This window comes from Asterias rubens, chromosome 5, assembly GCF_902459465.1.
Source record: "Asterias rubens chromosome 5, eAstRub1.3, whole genome shotgun sequence".
Lineage (NCBI taxonomy): Eukaryota > Metazoa > Echinodermata > Asteroidea > Forcipulatida > Asteriidae > Asterias > Asterias rubens.
The window spans coordinates 13602003-13608168 of record NC_047066.1 but is presented as its reverse complement, the minus strand read 5'-3'; positions in this window follow the sequence as shown (position 1 = coordinate 13608168).

Sequence of the window (6166 nt, the reverse complement as noted above, 5' to 3'; positions counted from 1 at the left end):
TGATAGCAAGGTATACATGTGATGAAGTCCAAGATGGTCAGCCACAGATCTGCCATTCTGCTCTCTGCTGTTGTTCATTGAAACTCTGTATTATTTCTGTGAGTGCTCTTTCGCCTGCTCAGTTTTATAAGAAATGTCATTCAGTTGAGTGTATGCTTGATAACAGTTTGCAACAGTTATTCCCATTGAGGCACATAGACCTTTTTTCTTTTCTTTTCTTTTTCGCCCAAGTGAACAGTATACCTGGCAAGCAGAAGTTGTCATTGATTTTCTATTAGTTTAGAAATGCAGTTATAGCTTTATTGCTTTTGATCATACCTTTGATACGCACAATAAATCTAATGGCGGTTTGTCAGGTGCTTGGAAGAAGGGTTTATGGCTTCATGCACTTTTTTTTCGACACACAAAGTACTTTTTTCCGGTAACAAATGGCTGAGGAATTGAAATTGCTCTGGAGAAAAAATATGCCCATTCTTGTTTTTTTTTTTCTTCTAGAATTATCACAAAGACATGGATTTCCATGCAGAGTTTTACCTGCATGGAAATGACTTGTGAAATGCAGACAACTTTTTCGTGAAAGTTTTCACCTAAAACAATTTTGTACATTAATCCAAAGTTATGCCCTGGTATTCTTTCAAAACGCCCTACTTGATTTGAGGTTATTTTTGTTTTTATTTGTTTGTTTTCTTTTGCTGCCAATGAAAGGAATGGATAATAAACAAAATTATTGCGTAGTATTACAACTACCTTCAAGTAGCTATATGGGTTAGAATCTTCACTGCTACTGTTTGCTGCTGAAATGTTTTATGTAATTCCTCAATGCCAGAGAACTTCAGTAGTTTTACACGTAAACAGAGAACAAGTTCAATGTTGAAAGCAATGAGAAATAAGTGTTGCAGTCCAAAAAGGTCAGCCACAGATCTCCCAGTCTGCACTCAACTGTTGTTACTTGAAAGTGTGTATTCTTTATGACATCGATAGCACATTCATACATTTTCAATCTTTTGAACACTATCGTTTCCCCAGTGCTATAGTTTTATACAGGTGCTAGTAGTGATCGATCGTAGTTGTCAACTTTCATCCATAAAGAACTGTACATGTTGATGTAATAAGATCTTTTCTCACTTCCTTTTTATGATCACAAACACACCAAGATGTGTAGGGATTATTCTTCAGTCTGATGGGCAAACGCAAACAGTCTTTGAGTTTTCTACACCAAGTGATGTTGCTTAGTTTCTTTGATACTGTTTGCTGCAAAAATGTTGTAGGTAGTTTCAAGGTAGAACTTCAAAAGCTTTATACATAAACTTAGAACAAGTCTATTGTTGACAGCAATCATACATAGGTGACAAAGTCGAAGATGGTCAGCCACAGATCTCCAAGTCTGCTCTCAGCTGATGTTCCTTTAAGTTCTGTACTAATAATAATCTTACTTATAAGGCGCTTTTTACAAAAGCGATACAAAGCGCTAACGAAATACAATAGCAACAAAACAAAAGATAAATTACATGCTTTACAGACAAAACAATGCAATTAACAATGACTCAATCTAGAGTAACTTAGGATAGAGGTGGGTTTTTAATTGGGATTTGAAGGAACTCAGGGAATTGGCTAAACGAACAGATTGAGGAAGACGTTTCCAGCATTTTGGCCCAGTGCAGCAAAAGCTTTAGATCCTACATTGGTACGTGATCGTGGGGCATTCAATACAACAGCTGAAGTGGATCTTAAATTATACAGAGACTGGCGGGTGTGGAGAAGGTTGCCCAGATAATTTTTTCGTAATGACCAAAAGTGTCCAATGCCTTTAAGGCCAAAGGTCAACACATTGCCAGCTTCATGACACATACAACTTAATTTTAACAATATTAATTTTGGTTTTGCATCAGGGATAAACTTGACATCTATAAATTCGTTACAGTACCCGCTGCCAAAACATGGGACTCCAACTGCCTCTAGCTACCGGGCAGTCTCTGTAGTCTAACTAGTAGGACACTGCTCTAGAACTGCAAGGGTCGTGGGTTTGAATCCCAATCGAGTAATATGCCTGTGATATCTTTTCACAGGACTCAAGAAAGTGCTGAGGATACAGTGCTCACGCACATCGATGTAAGGGTGAAATCTAAAATCTATATTCTTTATCCCCATTGCAAATTTAACATCTATTAATTTTTTAAGTTTACAATTATTCAATAAGCCCTACAAATGGCAATAATTCTGGAATAAAATGATGAGTAAAACAAAAAACATTATCCACAGCGAGTTCAAGGATCTGATCCCTGCCAGATTAATAGTATTTTGAGCATGGTTTGATGATAATTGGGGGTTGCTGCTGTCCATCTTACAGGTTTTGTTCATTCATAGCAATCTGACCACCAATTCGGTTTGGCCTAAGAGGTCGACCAATGCAACAACACAGCATGTCTTGGAGACCTTTACGAAACTTCTTGTATTTGAAGATGTAAATGATGGGATTGACAACAGAGTTCATTTTGTACATGGAGTTAAATACATAAACCAGATAGACTGAAAAGCTGTGGCACCATTCTGTCATTGCACTTGGTAAGCAGATAATGTGATAAAAAGCCAGTGGTGTCCACAGAATAAACAGTGCACCCATGACAATCCTGAGCATGCTGATCACATTCTGTCTGGCATGTAAAAGCTCAAGGGCTGCTCCTTGCCCATTCTGTTGTTTGAGCTGTTGAGCGCTTCTCTTGAGAGTGGCTTGGATCTTGTAGTAAGCCCAAGCCAAACAAAGAATGGGCAACAAGTAGCCAAAGAGAAAGAAGAGCACAACTGTTACACTCTCCATGGTGTCAAATGAGTCAGACAGTTTGCAACCAAGCCAGCTGGTATCATTGCTAGCATTCACTGTGAATAAACGAGGGCTTGAACATAGAAATGAAATCCCTAATGCTATGAAAATGATGCAGATAACTTTTTTAGGACACATCTTTCTTGGATAGTGCAATGGATGCACTATTCCTATATATCGTTCATAGGTCACCAGACACAGACCATAACTTGATGAGGAGGCTGTTAATACCAAAATAAAGCCACTTTTGACAGTCCGACAATAGATCTCTCTTCCAATGAAACTTTCTGTTTGATAGCTTTTAGCTGTTGCAATGTGCAAAATAAAGTTACAGCAATAAATGCTGTCAATAACGGCAAGATATGCCAGCAAGTAGTTTGTCATATTATGAAGGCTTTTGGTGCGAAGGATGACCAGCCAGGCTAGAGTGTTGAGAACGATTCCAAATGCTTGTGCAATTTCAATAATAGAAGTCCATTCATACATTTTCAATACTTTAAACACTAACGTTTGCCCGATGTTATAGTCTTAAACTAATGCTGGTAGTGATCGATCGTAGTTGTCAACTTTCATCAATGAAGAACTGTACATGTGGATGTAGTAAGATCTTTTCTGACTTCATGTGTTGATTGAACACGCAAAAGATGGAGTTGTTCTTTAGTCTGATGGGCGAATGCAAACAGTCTTTGAATTTTCTACATCAAAGTGAAGTTGCTGAGATTCTTTAACCATTTACCCACTATAAAGCCCAGTCGCCTCTATGCGGTACGAGGAAACCTCGCTAGCTTGTGTTTGTAGAAAAAAAAGGAACATTTAAAAGAAAACTCGATAGTCATTAGTAGGTCTACGCATTTGTTAATATATCTAGTTGTTATAGATCGTTATTAATTTTCCCTTCACAGTTGACTTGTCGAAGCTAATGATGATGAAATAATTTAGCTCTTACGAAAAAAAAACGCTCATTAGTAAACAGGAAATTGTTCATCATTTATGATGATATTGTCGTAAATTAACGCCTTCGCATTTAATCAGTATGAGCATTTAGCCAGATAAAAGCCTTGAAAAGCTATTGTGTCCACTTCATCCGTGCACAAAAATATTCGCCATAAAAATTACCGTAGCCGTTTAACGAGAGGCATTTATTGTTCCCTTGAGAACTTGTACTTTTATACAAATATGTGCATACATATTACGATTCCAGTGATTTACTGCAAGAATCTTGAGAAATTGGTTTTCAGCAAACTCCGGCGGTGCAGGGACTAAAGGGTTAACACTATTTGCTGCTGAAATGTTTTACAGTTTTTATATGTTTTACAAGTTCAATATTGATAGCAAGGTATACATGTGATGAAGTCCAAGATGGTCAGCCACAGATCTGCCAGTCTGCTCTCTGCTGTTGTTCATTGAAACTCTGTATTATTTCTGTGAGTGCTCTTTCGCCTGCTCAGTTTTATAAGAAATGTCATTCAGTTGAGTGTATGCTTGATAACAGTTTGCAACAGTTATTCCCATTGAGGCACATAGACCTTTTTTCTTTTCTTTTCTTTTTCGCCCAAGTGAACAGTATACCTGGCAAGCAGAAGTTGTCATTGATTTTCTATTAGTTTAGAAATGCAGTTATAGCTTTATTGCTTTTGATCATACCTTTGATACGCACAATAAATCTAATGGCGGGTTTGTCAGGTGCTTGGAAGAAGGGTTTATGGCTTCATGCACTTTTTTTTCGACACACAAAGTACTTTTTTCCGGTAACAAATGGCTGAGGAATTGAAATTGCTCTGGAGAAAAAATATGCCCATTCTTGTTTTTTTTTTTCTTCTAGAATTATCACAAAGACATGGATTTCCATGCAGAGTTTTACCTGCATGGAAATGACTTGTGAAATGCAGACAACTTTTTCGTGAAAGTTTTCACCTAAAACAATTTTGTACATTAATCCAAAGTTATGCCCTGGTATTCTTTCAAAACGCCCTACTTGATTTGAGGTTATTTTTGTTTTTATTTGTTTGTTTTCTTTTGCTGCCAATGAAAGGAATGGATAATAAACAAAATTATTGCGTAGTATTACAACTACCTTCAAGTAGCTATATGGGTTAGAATCTTCACTGCTACTGTTTGCTGCTGAAATGTTTTATGTAATTCCTCAATGCCAGAGAACTTCAGTAGTTTTACACGTAAACAGAGAACAAGTTCAATGTTGAAAGCAATGAGAAATAAGTGTTGCAGTCCAAAAAGGTCAGCCACAGATCTCCCAGTCTGCACTCAACTGTTGTTACTTGAAAGTGTGTATTCTTTATGACATCGATAGCACATTCATACATTTTCAATCTTTTGAACACTATCGTTTCCCCAGTGCTATAGTTTTATACAGGTGCTGGTAGTGATCGATCGTAGTTGTCAACTTTCATCCATAAAGAACTGTACATGTTGATGTAATAAGATCTTTTCTCACTTCCTTTTTATGATCACAAACACACCAAGATGTGTAGGGGTTATTCTTCAGTCTGATGGGCAAACGCAAACAGTCTTTGAGTTTTCTACACCAAGTGATGTTGCTTAGTTTCTTTGATACTGTTTGCTGCAAAAATGTTGTAGGTAGTTTCAAGGTAGAACTTCAAAAGCTTTATACATAAACTTAGAACAAGTCTATTGTTGACAGCAATCATACATAGGTGACAAAGTCGAAGATGGTCAGCCACAGATCTCCAAGTCTGCTCTCAGCTGATGTTCCTTTAAGTTCTGTACTAATAATAATCTTACTTATAAGGCGCTTTTTACAAAAGCGATACAAAGCGCTAACGAAATACAATAGCAACAAAACAAAAGATAAACTACATGCTTTACAGACAAAACAATGCAATTAACAATGATTCAATCTAGAGTAACTTAGGATAGAGGTGGGTTTTTAATTGGGATTTGAAGGAACTCAGGGAATTGGTTAAACGAACAGATTGAGGAAGACGTTTCCAGCATTTTGGCCCAGTTGCAGCAAAAGCTTTAGATCCTACATTGGTACGTGATCGTGGGGCATTCAATACAACAGCTGAAGTGGATCTTAAATTATACAGAGACTGGCGGGTGTGGAGAAGGTTGCCCAGATAATTTTTTCGTAATGACCAAAAGTGTCCAATGCCTTTAAGGCCAAAGGTCAACACATTGCCAGCTTCATGACACATACAACTTAATTTTAACAATATTAATTTTGGTTTTTGCATCAGGGATAAACTTGACATCTATAAATTCGTTACAGTACCCGCTGCCAAAACATGGGACTCCAGCTGCCTCTAGCTACCGGGCAGTCTCTGTAGTCTAACTAGTAGGACACTGCTCTAGAACTGCAAGGGTCGT